This window comes from Lacerta agilis, chromosome 5 (assembly GCF_009819535.1).
Source record: "Lacerta agilis isolate rLacAgi1 chromosome 5, rLacAgi1.pri, whole genome shotgun sequence".
Taxonomy (NCBI): Eukaryota; Metazoa; Chordata; class Lepidosauria; order Squamata; family Lacertidae; genus Lacerta; species Lacerta agilis.
In genome coordinates this window covers 31,485,462-31,501,954 of record NC_046316.1, presented here as the reverse complement: position 1 = coordinate 31,501,954, position 16,493 = coordinate 31,485,462, and the positions used below count along the sequence as shown (strand labels likewise).

General features: G+C 42.9%; 1 protein-coding gene across 8 annotated transcripts in view; it reads left to right on the top strand.

Moving 5' to 3' along the window:
- The window catches only part of SGMS1 (sphingomyelin synthase 1), an 83,454-nt gene that overhangs the window by 21,723 nt on the left and 45,238 nt on the right, over positions 1–16,493 (top strand). For 7 of the 8 annotated variants that reach the window (XM_033149174.1, XM_033149176.1, XM_033149170.1 and 4 more), the window contains exon 2: positions 8,354–8,412. The exons of the other annotated variant lie outside the window; for it this stretch is intronic. The gene's annotated coding sequence lies outside the window, so the exon portion shown is untranslated. The remainder of the gene's footprint in view (positions 1–8,353; positions 8,413–16,493) is intronic. 8 annotated transcript variants of the gene reach the window in all.

The window sequence follows — 16,493 nt, the reverse complement described above, 5'->3', positions numbered from 1 at the left end:
TCTCTCTTTCTCTTTGCATTGCTCCATTCATTTTAGTATTCTCCCTCCCACCCTCCATCTCTGCTTGTAGACTCTACCGCCTCCTTAAATTAAGCTGAGGGCCACAGGTTCCCCACCCTTCTTTATCTCAGTTAAACCTGATAATCAATGTAGTTTGTATTAAATGGATGTAAATGTTGATAGCCATTCAGTCCCTTATGTACATATTTACTTATGCTGGAGTCCAGAGGGAGATGGGCGGCCAAATGTTCTTGCACCCAGTGGGCTGTAGGAGCTTCTGGAGCAGCTTCCAATAAATATAAGAAGCTAGCTACAGCAGTTCATTTAATCAAGTACAGTGGTACCTCTGGTTACGAACTTAATTCGTTCCGGAGGTCTGTTCTTAAGCTGAAACCGTTCTTATCCTGAGGCACGTTTTCGCTTATGGGGTCTCCCGCTGCGCGCGCGCCTCCAGCACGTGATTTCCATTCGCATCCTGGGGCAAAGTTCACAACCAGGAGCAGCTAGTTCCGGGTTAGCGGAGCTCGTAACCTGAAGTGTTCGTAACTAGAGGTACCACTGTAAATACAAACCACCCAAGGCTGTAATCCTACTATACCTGTGACTAAGCTCCATTTAACTCATTGGGATGTACAGTTATTTTGTCCATGTCTACTCAGAAGTATGCCTTTAGTATGTGTTGGCCAGGTCTAGCCAACATGGTGCTTTCCAGATGTTGTTGAACTTCAGCTCTCAGCAGCCCCAGGCAGCATGACCAATAAGCAGGGATGATGACATTTGTAGTCCAACATCATCTAGAGCACATCACATTGACTACCCCTAGTGTTGGCCTTTGATGCTCTTTGGAACTTAACTGTTGTTTACACATTCTTTTTGAAAGTGAGTTCTGTTGAAATCAGTGGGATCTTAAAGATTTTTATTGGTTTTGATTGATTTGCATCCAACCCTTTCCCCATGGGTCTTAGAGCAGCATCTTAGCCTCACGGTGAGCCTGCAAAGTAGATGTAGACTGAGGAATGATGTTATCTCAAAGCCAACTGTTAAGATTCTAAGTTAAATTGACTATTTGAACATGGGATATTGCATCTACTTCTAACATAGTGAGAAAGTGTATATTATAAGTAAAACTGTTTCCATCTGGGGAATGTTTTGTAGTGGTGTTATTTCATTGCCTGGCTTTTAAAAACAAACAAGAAACCGTTATTTTCTTCTAGATCACATTGCACGGTAAATATGATACATGCTTCAAATAAATATTCTCCCAGCTTTAACAATCTATTGCCTAGGTAAAGGAAGTTTCATAGCACCTGCCATGTTTGGGAAACCTTCAATAAGAATAAATTTCCTGTGCCAAACAAGGTGGCATTAAGGATTTACAAGGGAAAATAATTGAACTTATTTATCAAATTCTGGTTTCAGACAGCAGGCAATTAGCAGTGTTCTTTCCATTTAGGAACATCATTATCTGCAATAGTATGAATAGTTTTAGTAGTGGATGCATATATTTTCATTTTCATTTTATTTTTTGTTCTCCACTACAGAATTGATGATTGGAACTCATTTGTATTAGGATTCCCTTTTTTAAAAGACCCTTCAACTTTGACATTTCTGTGTTTTTCAAGTATGTGGCTGCTATTTTGTCTCATAGAAATAAAGAAAGACTAAAAAACTAAAGCAAACACTTAAGAGTTGCACACATGTAGAAATCTATATCCCTACTCTGCTCTTGTTGCTGATAAATGGATGGATTCAGGTTAATTTATTCAAAGAGATTGCCGACCTTAAACTCAGGTAGGGGTAATATAACATTAATCTTCACAACAGCCCTATTGAGTATTATTTGGTGAGTCTGAGTGCAAGGTCCTCAATAAAAGTCCAACATCCCATATACTGGACCACCGTTCTCATTCATAGTTAAGAAGCATAGAAATATATGTGTCTAAAATTTCACCATTTGACATGAAGAGTTTCTACCATCCAATAGGCTAGATGCAATATATTAGTAAAACAATTTATCTCTTTTTGTGGCTGACCAAGTAGCAATAATCTCCAGCCAAGCAGGTGTGCCCATACTGTTGCTGCGGTCAAGTTGCCACACTGTGTTTGCATAAGGCTGCAGTATGAGGATTGGTAGCTCAGTTGATAAGAGCATGGTGCTGATAATGCCAAGGTTGCAAATACAGGGCAGCTGCATATTCCTGCATTCCAGACGTTGAACTAGATGATTCTTAGGGTCCCTTCCAACTTTATGATTCTATGAAATCCAGCGGGTTCCCTTCTAGTTTTAAAAAACACAGCTGAGCTACGGGTACTCCTCTCCATTTTAAAACTTGGCACTCTCTGGGTGGCTTTAGGCAAGACAGGGTTGTATTCAAATAAGTGGTCTTTCTCCGGGTGTAAGAGTGAGAAAGGGGGAAAGCCTCCCAGGTGGGAGCTAGGAGGAGGAAACTCTATATGTAGATGGAAGATTAAGAGAGACCTATGTACATAAATATATAACTTTGTGTTTTATTAGAATCAGTACCATTATGGTGGTTGTTACTATTTTATTTCCCCCCTCTCTCCTGCTTTCTTTCCGTTTTTATATATTGTTCTCTATTATTTCTTTCTAGATTAGTTAGTTTCTTATTGTATAGTGTGTTGGAAAACCTTAACTAAAATTGATCATAAACAAACAAACAAACAAACAAATAAATTAGAAGGGGCACCTTCTGATCCTGGAGGTAGCAGATAGCCATTGTGTCTAGAAGCCATTGATGTGAATTTGTCCAATCCCCTTCAGAGGCCCCCAGGGTAGTGGCCATCACCACATCTTGTGTTGCCTAATTTCATAGTTTTTGCGCAATGCGAAGAAGTCCATTTTGTCTGTTCTGAATCTCCCATTTTTTGACATAATTGGATGGCCTGAAGTTCAGTAAATTGAGGGAGGGATGGAAAGAGAAGCTTTGCCTAGACTACACCCTTGCAAGGTTTTTACAAACGTTGATCATGTTCCCCTGTAATTTCCCTTTTGCTGAACTAAAAAGTTTTGAAATTGTGGGCTTTTCTTGTAGAGAGGATGCATCCATAAAGTTAGGACTTTATTATTCCCCCTGCACCTAGTATTTTTTAGAAATCCCCGTACATGGTTGCTAACCACATGATTTAACATATTGTCTAACTTGGACTTCAGCCTAGGTTCAGGGAGGACAATATTCATCCAGACCACGGTGCACAGGAGGAGAGGCTTAACCCCTTCCCCGTCATGCTTCTAATGAAAACCAGCCCTTCATGTGACACTTTAATTTCCAACTCTCCAAGGTTATTGAAGATAATTTGAGGAGTTCATCACTAAAACAATAGAAGGTTCCATTTTCTTTCTTTCTCATTTGGATAGACTCCCATTTTCTAAAGGAAGCCTTCTGGCTTTTTATAGCTTTCTTGATTCTGTTTGTTAACCACACTAGGGTTCTCTTAGACTTGGCATTATGCTTCCTGTTCTGTAATACGCATTCCAGCTCAGCTTCTTTGAATGCGTTTTTGATTAACCCCCAAAGGTGCAATTCAGTATAGTGTTAAGTGGAGTATATAGAAGTGGAATGCATACCCCAAACCCCCTGAACCTATTCTGGGTTCCCCCCCCCCAGCCCTGCAGAGCAGATTTGGGGGGGAGGGGGAGAGACTGGGGAAGTCCCATTGCACAAGCAAACCTCATTCTACTCATACAACAACTTAGTTGAAGCCACCCACAGTGTTCTGGAGAGATTTGAATCCATTGACTTTCCCTTTTAACTTCTTTTTTTATTAGCCCTGTCATTTTAGAGAAATTTCCTTTTATGAAATCAGATGCGACATGTTGGACTTTCCTGCCAATCTCTGAAAATGAAACTATCTAATTCCCAATTGCTGTTTATTATTTCACAAATTACAAAATAACTGCTAGTGGCTGATTTCTGTTAGTAGAAGGTTGTAATTTAAAATGTGTTTTTTAAAAAAGGTATTTGTCTTGAATTCCAAATGAAGGATTGTTCCTTAGAAACCTGACAAGGGAAGCCCAGGTTCATTGGTTTTTTTTAATTAAAAAAACAAACTTTTTTTGCACCCCTTTATATTCACTTTTAAATAGGCCATTCACTTGCTAAATTGACAGTTGTTGCTTCCCATAGTTTAGGCAACCATTCCTTTAACAACAACAACAACAACAAACATTTGAGCTAGAATCCTACTTCTGGAATATTTCATGGAGAATTCTTTCAGGTACAATTATATTTCCATCTCTGTGTGAAGTACCGGTACTTTGTTTTAAGCAAGGAAATGTTGACCCTGTTTGAACCAGATCAATTTCCCTGTGTGGCAACACCACACCTGTATTCACAGCTGTTGATATTCCTGGTGACATACCTGTTGCAAGGACCCCCAGGCTGATAGATACGTAAGGTGAAGCTGTTAGCACAGACCAACGCTGTGACTCAAAATGTTTATATTATTTTTTTGTCTGATGACTGCTTTGAATTTCGACATAATTGTATCCCAGAGAAATGTCAGGTTACCTCCCCCCCCACCCGGTTTGCTGGCTTTTTATGGCTTGATATTTGGGTGAGGTTTTTTTTTATATTTAGTATAGACTCCCTGGAAAAGACCCTGATGTTGGGAAAGATTGAGGGCACAAGGAGAAGGGGACGACAGAGGATGAGATGGTTGGACAGTGTTCTCGAAGCGACTAGCATGAGTGTGACCAAACTGCGGGAGGCAGCGGAAGACAGGAGTACCTGGCGTGCTCTGGTCCATGGGGTCACGAAGAGTCAGACACGACTAAACAACTAAACAACAACAAATAGCAATCAAATAATTATTCAGCTCATATACAGATACAAATACATTAAATTACTTGTGCTACATCCTGATGGTTGCAGCGAAATGAGAAATATTTTTATATATTAGGTTTTTATCACAACAAAAGGAAACTCGCAGTCCTTGCGTAAGGAAAGGGAATTGCTTTCTATTTTAAATTATTTCTTATGCAGAGGATAGCAGGTTAATGTGAGCTTATTGGTCTTACCTTAGAAAGTCAAATGATGCTTGATTAGACAGAAACAATGCACTAACTGTAACAGTGACGAAAAGTTCACCTTGTACTGTACTGACACTCAGGAGAGAGAGAGGAATGCTAAGAAAGGCAAAGCTAGAACAAAATACTTGCAGAAAACACAGGAAACACAAAACAGGTGAGGAAAAAAGAAATAATAAATTGCCTGAGAGAAAGTACTCACTAATGGCTCCTCATCATCCTGGGGGGAAGGTGACAGGTGGGGTACTGCAGGATTCTACCCTGGGCTCGCCGCTGTTCAATATATTTATAAACAACTTGGATGAACATATTGAGGGAATGCTAATCAAACATGCAGATGACCAGTGGATTCAAGTTACAAGAAAGGAGATCCGACTAAACAGGAAGAACTTTGACAGTTGAACAGAGTCCTATGAGAGGTGGTGGTCTCTCCTTCATTGGAGGTTTTTAAGCAGATGTTGGGTGGCCACCTGTCAGATTCCTGCATTTCAGGGAGTTGGACTAGATGACCTTTGGGCCCCCTCCAACTCTACTATTCTATGATTAATTGACAATTGCAAGAATGGAAGTGTAAACAGATATATGCAGAGGTCCCTCCAACATTGGGGGGGGCGCAGTGGCTCCGGCACCGGGTGGTGGTGGAGAGCAGGCGGGGCGGGGCTGGCGTGTGTCCTGGGGGTGGGGCACGCTGCCTGCAGGGACATGACACCCAGCGCAGGCGGGGGGCAGCCACGATGGCACCCCACCAGAATTGCGCTGCCGGGGGCAGTGCGCTCCCCCCACACTCCTATTCCTCTGCACTCCCTCCGCCAGTGGGGGAGGGCGGGCATTGTGTGAGCATGATGTCACGCTCCACCCCCAACCTGGCCAGGCTGACTTGGCCCACCACCCACCCACTGCCAGCTGCCTTAGCTTCATGAAACGGGTGCATTGGGGTGAAGATGCTTTGCCATGCCGCGTACCTGATGGGAATGGCCAACACGCCTATTAGGACTGTAGAGATCAACATAAGGGAGGAAGGCTTGCTTTCTTTGTATAGGGCCCTAAACTGGGAAGTTGGAAATGGTATTACCACTGATTTTGGAATAAGGATGGTGTTACTATCAGCTAATTGTAGACCTCCAGCCATCTCTAATTCACAACAAATAGGCAGAATGCTGCTACATGGTCTATACAGATTTGTGTGTGTGTGGTATTAGCTTTTATAAGTAAGTGCCTTAATTTATTAGATGGAAAAGGGAATGGTATATAACACATGACCCAAGATACCCTGGAGAATGTGCCAACTAATGAGAGTTAGTATGAAAGATGACTGAAATTACATAATGGACTTGGGCTAGATAGAGAATATTCACAATCAGTACCAAAGCTTGGGTCACAAATTTTAGGATTGGGTAGATTGAACATTGAAAGGGGTTAGATTTAACTCTTTAACATTTAACTTCAAAATTTCCTTGGGTTGGCTAGGTTTATGATACAAGAGCTCTCGGTCAAGAGATAGATTAGGCTTCAAGTCCTAACTCCACTTAACTGTTGAATTCAGTAGGATTTTCTTCTAAGTAGACATGATTAGAATTGCATTGTTAATGTAACTCAAGACAGAAAAGGAGAGTGCTTAATGCCTGCGCTACTCATAGGGGTCCATGGGGTCACGAAGAGTCGGACACGACTAAACAACAACAACAACAACTCCTCATAGGACATGTGGTATTAGATGCCACTGCTCCAAAATATGGAAGCTAGTAGTGTGTTCTCAGGGGAACACATGTGTAGTTGCAGTCTTTTATTTAAATCCATGAAATGTGGACTTTCCCCATTATATTTCCCAATAAATCATATTGTATCTTTCTGTGGAACATGGTGTGGATTTGTAATGGTGGCAAGGACAGCAGTTTCTCTATGTACCGCTGGATCAAATGACTGTTGAGGGCCCCATGCTGTGTAGCATGATAATACTGTTGGCTTACTATTTGTTTCCTGTTAATTGGGCTTGTCACATTAGCATAAAGTACTGATTGCTTTGGGTGCTAGGAGGATAGGTATGCACAGTAAAATGGTTCTCCTATGACTCAGGCAGAGATATAACAATCCTTCATGCTGCACAGAAAGGTCAACATTTCCTTTCTTGCCTGAGTCAGCCACCAGATCGGAAAAACGTGGAAAATCCTTCCTGATCCCTAACATAGCAATCAATTATGCTCTGAGACCAAAAATAACATTACCCATAATATCAGTATCCGTTGCTGTTTCTTAGTGCACATACTGCGCAGCTTTTGATGGCAGAGGGAACTAGTTTGTTTTAGAAGTTATCAACATACTTTCCAAGTCATTATTCACAGTAAGAAATAACAGTAAAATGGTGGCTATAAAACACATTGGTGATGCTTCATTTGAGGGCAAAATCCAAAGTTACACTGGATTTCATCTGTGTTGTAGGCATCTTAAGTAAATTTTCTAAGTTATTCCTAGTTAAAAAGTAACTAAATATGGTACTTAAGTGTATTGGCGTAGCCAGGATTTTTTTGGGGGACGGGGACGGGACGACAGTCTTTATGTTTTGGCGGTGAGAACCGAGTTATCTGTGATACAATTGGCCACTTAGTTAAGCATTTTTATTTATTTACAGTGTACATGAATGGGGGGGGGCAGCTACCCCCCCCCTCTTGCCTACTCCCATGCTTTCAGCATCAGAAAAACCTGGCAAGGAAAACTGCTGGCCACAAAGAAAAATTATGCTTTAGCCTGTTAATGAATGTAATTTATGTGGTTGGTTACAGTGCACAAGCCATGGGAAAAATAATAGTTTGAGAATATTTGAGCAATATCATGCCTGAATCTAGGACCCCTTCAGGGGTTTTGTTGTTGTTGTTGTTGTTTTACACAAAGATAAGTTGCCTGCAGGGAAGAATGCACACACATTTGAGTGTTGTTTCACGTGCATAGTTTGGGAAGCCAAGCTGCAGCAAAAGTATTGTGTGCATGGGATAGTTAATAATGATAACCCCCTTTTGTGTACCCAGTGTTCAAGAATGAGAAACTAAGCAATGGGGAATGCATTCACTCTGAAAGCTATAATTATCTGAAATACTGTATATTCTGGCGTATAAGACTACTTTTTAATCCAGGAAAATCTCAAAAGTCGGGGGGTCATCTTATACGCCGGGTGGAGAATCTGCAGTCGAGTATATCTCAAACTCTTTTAACTGGAAAAGTTGGGGGTCGACTTATACGCCGGAAAATACGGTATTTTTTAAAAAAAACACCTATAGGCTTACTCATTCTCTCTCTCTCTCTCTCTCTTTCTAGAAAGAGACGTTTGACGCTAAGAAGAAGATTAATCTCAGACGGAAAATTGCATTATGATGGTAAATTCCCACTATTCTGTTGAGTTTGTTCAATTTAGAAAATAAAATGCACTTATCTGAAGCCATTTTAATGGTTATTCTGGGGCAACGTAGCCCTCTCATAGCAGGGTTTTCATATGTGTACTGCATATGAAAGAAATAACAAGTTGTAAAAAGCACACGTCTGTGTAATGAGTGGTTTGTTAAGGTGTTTTTCACCTATGTGGTCAATGTTTTTTATTATTATTTGCATAGCCTTTGGGGGGAAAGTGATTAAAAATTACAAATTTGTTTGCTGCATTTATACCTTCCATTGAAGATGAGCTCAAGGCAGCATTCATAGTTTCTCTGCCCCCCCCCCCCAATCCTGTTAGGCAGATTAGGCTGAAAAATAGTGACTGGCCCAAGGCCCCCCAGTGAGTTGCCTGGCTGAAGGGGGATTATTATGCTATTATGCTGATTCACAACTATCTTGTTTTTCCGCTTATTTCTTGATATTTTAAAGTTGCCTTGCTATTATTATGCAAGTGTACGTTTTCTACGCCTGTAAAGCTTTTCACTGATCAGCCAGTTAATTTAATTAAATTAAAAATATTTTGATTACTAAGAAGCTGCCCTTGAATTAATTGGGCAACACATAAATATACAAATAGTTAAAAAAGACAAAAAACAAACAAACAAAGACAGCAACCTGCAGACAATCCCTTTGTGGTTATAGTTGGAGCACATAAAAGCGTAATTTCAGAAGACCAAAAAACTGACAACATGTATATGAACTGAGCTAAACGTAGAAATGTTTGGATCTTAATGAAAGCCCATTGCTGAAAGAGGCTTCATTAACAATGAGCACCCTGCTCTCTCCAGTGTTGTTGCCCACATGATGTAACAGATTATATAGCTGCTCTTTCATATACTAAGTCAAATTTAGATGCATTAACTTTAAAGGAGTCAAAGTGTGGATGTTTCAGTGTGACCCCCCAAGTCTTATTTTAATGTTCTTACCCTCTAGATCAGAGTAATCTATGTGGTGCCTTTCTGGCCTCGGTGGCCTATAATTCCCATCATCCCTGTGCATTGCTGGGACCACTGGCGGGGGGGAGGGGCCACATCACTGCTGGATTGTGAAATGGAGTGTTCCACAATCTATAGCGTATACCAGGGTCCGGCACGCTATCACTGCGTTGCTTTGCTTTTAATGCCTGGCAACCCCTGGCTATTAGCAGAGTTCAAAGCCACAGCGAAAGCTTGTGTGTAACTGCCAAGGCAGCCCAGTAATAACTCACTGAAGCGTTGTCTTCTTAACGAGCTAACTTTATTTACAAAACAATAAATCTTCTCCCGGAGTGCTCAGTTCCATGACTGCTCCGGTCGGTGAAAACGAAACCAAAAAATACAGCTCACACAGACAAAGACAAAAGCCCGTATGTGAACTGCCCACACAGTGATCAGTGCGTCACAGCAGAGCATTTAACTCTTCAGGCTCTGATACTCTCCACACCCCCTCTCGCGCTGGTTCACTGTGGAAAACAACAGTACATCAACTTATACAAGAGATAACCCTTTACAGAACTCCTCATGTCTTTGAAAGGTTAACGGTTTTGTGAAACCATCAGCTAAATTTTCAATACTCGGACAATAACTGAGTTTCACCAATCCTGATTGAACACTTTGGCACACATTTTTAAACCTGATATCCAGATGCTTTGTTCTGGCCTTAAATTGCGCTGACTCCGCCAATTTTAGACAAGGTTGATTGTCTTCCCAGATGACAATGGGTAAATCACAAACACCGTAGATTTCTTGTACTAAACATTTATAGAACTCTATCTCTCTGCACAAATCGGATAGAGCACTAAACTCAGCTTCGGTGGAGGAGAGTGCGATTAGACTCTGTTTTTTCGACCTCCAACCGATCAGAGAATTTCCAAATTTTACTACTGAACCAGATACAGATTTCCGATCTTCTAGATTGGCCCAATCGCTGTCTGTGTAGCACGTAAGTTTTGGCTCACCCTGTGCTGACAGCTTGAGGCAGAAATCTTTAGTGTCGTGCAGGTATCTTAACACTCTTTTTATACCGTTCCAGGCATGGACACTAGGTTCTGAAGCTTCTCTGCTCAGCAAATTGACTGCGAAAGCTATGTCTGGTCGAGTCCACTGGGACAAGTATAACAAACTTCCCAAAGCAGACTGAAAGACTTCGGGGTTTTCAAAAACAGCTTTATCCCCGATTTGGGAATCTTTTATGAAACTTGCTTCCATGGGTGTTCTAGTACCCTTGCAGTCAGACATCCTAAATTTTCTTAGTATCTGCTCAATTTTGCCTTCCTGGCTGAGCATGAAACTACCATCTTCAATCCTGTCAATCTGTACTCCTAGGTAATTTTTCACAGGTCCTAGGTTTTTGTGTTTAAAGTATTTGCCCAACTCTTTAGCAAATTTTTTGCACCTGTTTCTGGCTCCTTGCCAGAAATATGATGTCGTCTACAAAAACTAACAGTAGCTCCTGTTGCTCCTGAGAGCCCTTCAGATATAGGCAGCTATCCGCCAAGCTTTTCTGGAAACCCATTTTTTCCAAGACATTATTGAGATACAAATTCCAATTTCTGGCCGATTGTCGCAGACCATAAATTGACTTGTGGAGTTTCCACACTAGATTTGTACCTTCCTCTTCAAAACCTGGTGGTGGCAACATATACAACTCTTCTTCCAAATTTGCATTTAGATAGGCCACATCTATATCAAAATGCTGCACAGTGAAACCTCTTTGAGCAGCTGATGCTAGAAGCATGCGAAGAGATTCACTGCGAGAAGTGGGAGCATAAACTTCTGTAAAATGCAACCCCTTCTGCTGTGTGAAACCCCTTGCGACTAGCCTTGCCTTATATTGTGGTTCACCAGATATTGTGGGTTTGAGTCTATATACCCACCGGCTGCCAACAGCTCGCTTGCCCTCTGGCAGTGGTGTGGTGCTATAGACTCCTAGCGATCTCATGGAGTTCAATTCCTTCTCCATCGCTTCCTGCCATTTGCTAGCTTCCTCTGGAGGTAACCTCTGAACCTCCTCAAAGCTTTCTGGCTCACATTGAGCCATGCAAGCCCATACACTGGTTGCTGTGAACCGTTCGGGTGGTTTGCCTTTTGTTGTGCGTGCTGACCGTCTTAGCACAACGTCAGGTACCCCCTCTGACTTCCCTACATCAGAGTCAGACTTCGTGTCAGAGATCTCACTCAGTGACTTACTGCGTCTCCGTGTCACCTCGGGACTAGATGTGGGTGACGTAGGCTCACTCTTTACTTCGTGTCTCACTGCTCTTGGAGTTACCGGGCTAGGTACTCTTTCAGGTTCCTGTACTTCTCCTTCCTCATCATCAGACACATCTAGACTGTCTAGGAGAATATCAGGATTCCCGTGAACACGCCTCCACCCATCTTGTTCGCAGAACTCAGCACTTCTGCTAATGTGGATACGTGATTGGTCACCTTCTGCATTCACAAACCTCCAGCCCTTACAATTTGGCTCATAGCCACAGAAAATCATCTTTCTTGATTTGGGGCTTCCCTTCCTTCTTTTAGATTTGGGAAAAAGAACATAGGCTTCACAACCAAAGGTTCGGAAGAAATGCACTTTTGGCTTCTTGCCATACAGTACGAAATAGGGTGTGTCCCTCACAACAGAATTGTAGGCCCTATTCAAACAAAAATTGGCAGTCCGCCAGGCTTCCGCCCAGAAGCGTTGCGGCAAATTAGCGTCAAAAAGCATAGCGTCCGCAGCTTCCCCTAATGTGCGGTTGCGGCGTTCTGCAACACCATTCTCCTGTGGACTGTCAGGACAGGTTAATCTGTGTTTAATGCCCTTTTTCCGAAAGAAATTTCTCAGATCTGACCCTAGGAACTCCCCGCCTCGGTCACTCTGAAAGCTTTTCACCTTTAGGGAAAATTGAAGCTCAATTTCAATGACCCAGTCCTTTATCACTGAGGCCGCCTCCCTCTTGTCTTTCAAAGGGAACAACCACGACATTCTAGAATGGTCGTCAACAAGAACTAGAGCATAATGGGATCCGCCAAGACTGGCAGTAGCCATTGGACCGGTCAGATCCATATGAATAAGCTCAAAACACCGTGTGCTTACCCGTTCTGACCTTGGGTAGCTACACTTCTTGACTTTAGCACGTTTACATGCTCTGCAATCGAGAAATTTAGAGCATGACTTGAACTTGCACCCGTGAGCACATTCTGGTACTTTGCTCACATATTTCCAGCATACATGCCCCATTCTTCGATGCCAGAGATGTTGACACCTATCATGCACAGGAGCATTGACACACTGTGCTTGCGCTGTATCTGGGCTACTCCTGTCTGTTTGCCCCCTCCCATCTAGGACAAACAGCCCATCCTTGCTTCGGCTTTTCACGCTAACTAGCACTACCCCCTCTTTGGAGATAGAGCATGTGTCACCTTCAAAACAGACCTTAAAGCCATCTCTTAGCAATGCAGGTACTGATAACAAACCACTTTTCATGCCAGGTAACACATAAACATTTAGCTGTGCATGCAAGCACTGCATAAAATAAGAACCAGTAGAAGAAAGTGTCCTGGTGCTTCCATCTGCCAGGTTGACTTGCTTCTTTTCAGCAACTTCTTTGCAGTTCTGCAACTGGCCATCAGGGGGGCATAAATTGTCTGAAGCTCCCGAGTCGATGATCCAAGATAAACTGCTTTTCTGTCCTCCCCGGACTGTTGCCATGGCAGCAGACAAGTTCTGAAAAACTTTGCCTCCTTCAAAGCCTTTGCCACGGCCTCTGGCACGTCTCTGGTTTCCTCCTCTCCCCCTTCTGGGTTGGTTGCCATGGGAACTTAATTGGCTGGCCTTTGAAGTTTCTTGCCAGGTGCATTTTCGAGCTACGTGGGAGGGAGAGTTGCACCGATAACATCTCCTTCCAGCATAAGCTTGTACAGTGGAGGAATCCTCCCTGCTTCTCTGTAAACTGCATTCTTTGCTAGCACAGCCACTCTTAGAAACAGAAACTGCTGCTTCTTTCTGACGTCTTTGCTCTTCATCTGAAAGTCTCCCCGAAACATAGTGCAGGGTCAGGTCAGCAGTAGGCATAGCCTCAAATGAGAGACATAAATTTTCAAAACTTTTATCAAGGCTGGATAACAGAATATACACCATAACGTCCTCTGCAAACTCAATTTTTTGTTGCCTCAGCCTATGAAATGCTGCCAAAACGCTAGCTATGTGGGTTTTCACGCTTTCCCCAGGCTTTAGTTTCAGCTCAAACAGATGCCTCATAGCATGTAGTTTTGCTCCAGCTGTTTCTCTTTGGTGCACACGTACTAAATTTTGCCAAGCCTCATGTGCACATGCAGCTTGCTGGACGTGGGGTAACACAGAAACATCACAGCTCATGACTATGGCACAAAGCGCTCTCTGATCTTTGCGTTTTGCTGCTGCAGCTGTGTTTAGCTCTTCCTGCGTGGCTCCATCAGGGGCAGACACCGGGGGGGCTGATACACAATCCCAAAGGTCCTTCCCCAATAGCCAAAACCTTGCCCTTTGTTGCCATTCCTCCCAGTTATGGCCATTCAAGGGTGCAAAAGGTGGAGCAAAGCTGTCCTTATTGCCATCCATCTCCCAGCTCCTTTGGGGCTCAAGCGTACTCACTCAGTAGCTCTCCTGGCTCCCTTCCTGGGCTGGAACGATGGCTGCTTTCACTTCTGTGTCCGTCTTCTGCCAGCGAGTTCCACTGCCCTATGCCGACTGCATCAAGACAGGCTTCTCCAGCTGGCTGCGTGGGCGCCTTGCAGCTAACACTGTGCTTTTAATTACATCCATAACCTGCTGGATTGTGAAATGGAGTGTTCCACAATCTATAGCGTATACCAGGGTCCGGCACGCTATCACTGCGTTGCTTTGCTTTTAATGCCTGGCAACCCCTGGCTATTAGCAGAGTTCAAAGCCACAGCGAAAGCTTGTGTGTAACTGCCAAGGCAGCCCAGTAATAACTCACTGAAGCGTTGTCTTCTTAACGAGCTAACTTTATTTACAAAACAATAAATCTTCTCCCGGAGTGCTCAGTTCCATGACTGCTCCGGTCGGTGAAAACGAAACCAAAAAATACAGCTCACACAGACAAAGACAAAAGCCCGTATGTGAACTGCCCACACAGTGATCAGTGCGTCACAGCAGAGCATTTAACTCTTCAGGCTCTGATACTCTCCACAATCACCACCGGCACCATTGGGGAGGGGGGTACCATCGTGGCCACCACCCCCGGACATACGCTGTGCACCCCCTACCGTGCTGGGCGGCACGCCACGCCCCCAGGACCCACACCATGCCCCTGCGGGCAACGTGCCATGCCCCCGCCTGCTCTCCGTCACTGCTGCTGGAGTATGCAGCTTCACCACTGGCTGGGACTGATGGGTGTTGGTTTCCAACAGCCCCAGGAGATCGCCATGCTTGTAACTTTGCTTATTAACGTTTTGAATCAATCACTTTTCGCAAATAAAATATCCTTTGTTCTGCTAGGGGGTTCATGTGTTTTTCTGAGTTCCCCACACAGACTTGCACTGTACACAGATTGGATTTGGAAGAGCCAAGACTCCCATGTGTTCCCATCCCATGCTGGGAGGCAGAGCTATTCATGCAGTCCTCCCACCCTTTACTTAAATGCTTATTTTCTTACAACACATTTTAATTAAAGGTTTGAGAAATAAGTAATTTGTGTTTCGCTAGAAGGAATATTCCTGTTCTGAATATTTTAACACAACTAAGAAAAATACTTGAGGCAATATTGGGAGGGAAAAAATGTAGGGTAAGAGAAGAGGAATTAGTTTTAGACCAGATGCAGCAGAAGCCACCTTGCTTGGTTTCCCCCCGGTTTGTAATGGTGCATTTGGGATTGTATTGCAGTTTGTCTGCCACAGGGTTTCTTCAGTAGTTCATTCCAAGATGGCTGTGAGAGCGCTGTAGGATATTCATGCAAAATAAATAAATAAATGCTTTCTTGCCTAGTCTTAAGAGAATAAATACAGCGGTACCTCGGGTTAAGAACCTAATTCATTCCGGAGGTCCGTTCTTAACCTGAAACTGTTCTTAACCTGAAGCACCACTTTAGCTAATGGGACCCCCCGCTGCCGCTGCGCCGCCACAGCACGATTTCTGTTCTTATCCTGAAGCAAAGTTCTTAACCTCAAGCGTTATTTCTGGGTTAGCGGAGTCTGTAACCTGAAGCATTTGTAACCTGAGGTACCACTGTATAAGGATATTATTTTTTTGAGATCTGCTTTAAAAAATACTATAAAAACATCAAGTACAGCTTCCAAGATCAGTTGTCAGTTAATAGTACAAGTAAAAGAGAATTACACATCAATAGACCCTACAAAATGTGAAGCAGAAAATTAATACAAAAATCGAATGAAAAATAACACCCCACCCACCCCGAATTCAGTTGGTGTACTTAATTCAGAAATGATGAATGTTGATCCTACTAGCCCCAGCCAGAGGTTTAGAGCAGGTTGGAAAAAGAGTTTGTCACTGATATGGAATAATATGTCCTAGTTATTCTCCTGTGTCCATAGAATAAAGACAATGTATCCTTAGGTGCCGGTACATAATAAAAAGATCATGAGGAATAAGTGATGCATTCTGGTTTTGATAAATAGACAAGTCTCCTTGTGCAGTCAGGGATATAATACTTGCTGCGAAAGAAAAATATTGAGTGTTAACATAAATGGAATCAATGGTTCTTTTTTTAGTGTAGGAATATGCCAGTTGGGTTTAATGAACCAAATATTTGAAAAACTGTCACTTCTTCATAGAGGCTTTGCAGGGTTAGACCTCCATGTACCTAGGTTTGTAAGACAACCTACGCCAGAAAGGGTAACTGCAGTGTACATTAATTTCTGCTTTTACCAGACATCACTCCACAATGGGTAGCGTCTCTTCTCATCCAGTAGGAGCCTACTTCTTCCCAAGATCTATTGGTTGATGAAGATTTCCATTCCCTCTTGAGCCCAGCCACCACTGGGTCAGAGAGGAAGCAGGTAGCCGTAACATGACGGATGCTTGCTAGTAGGCTAGGATAGCAGCCTTA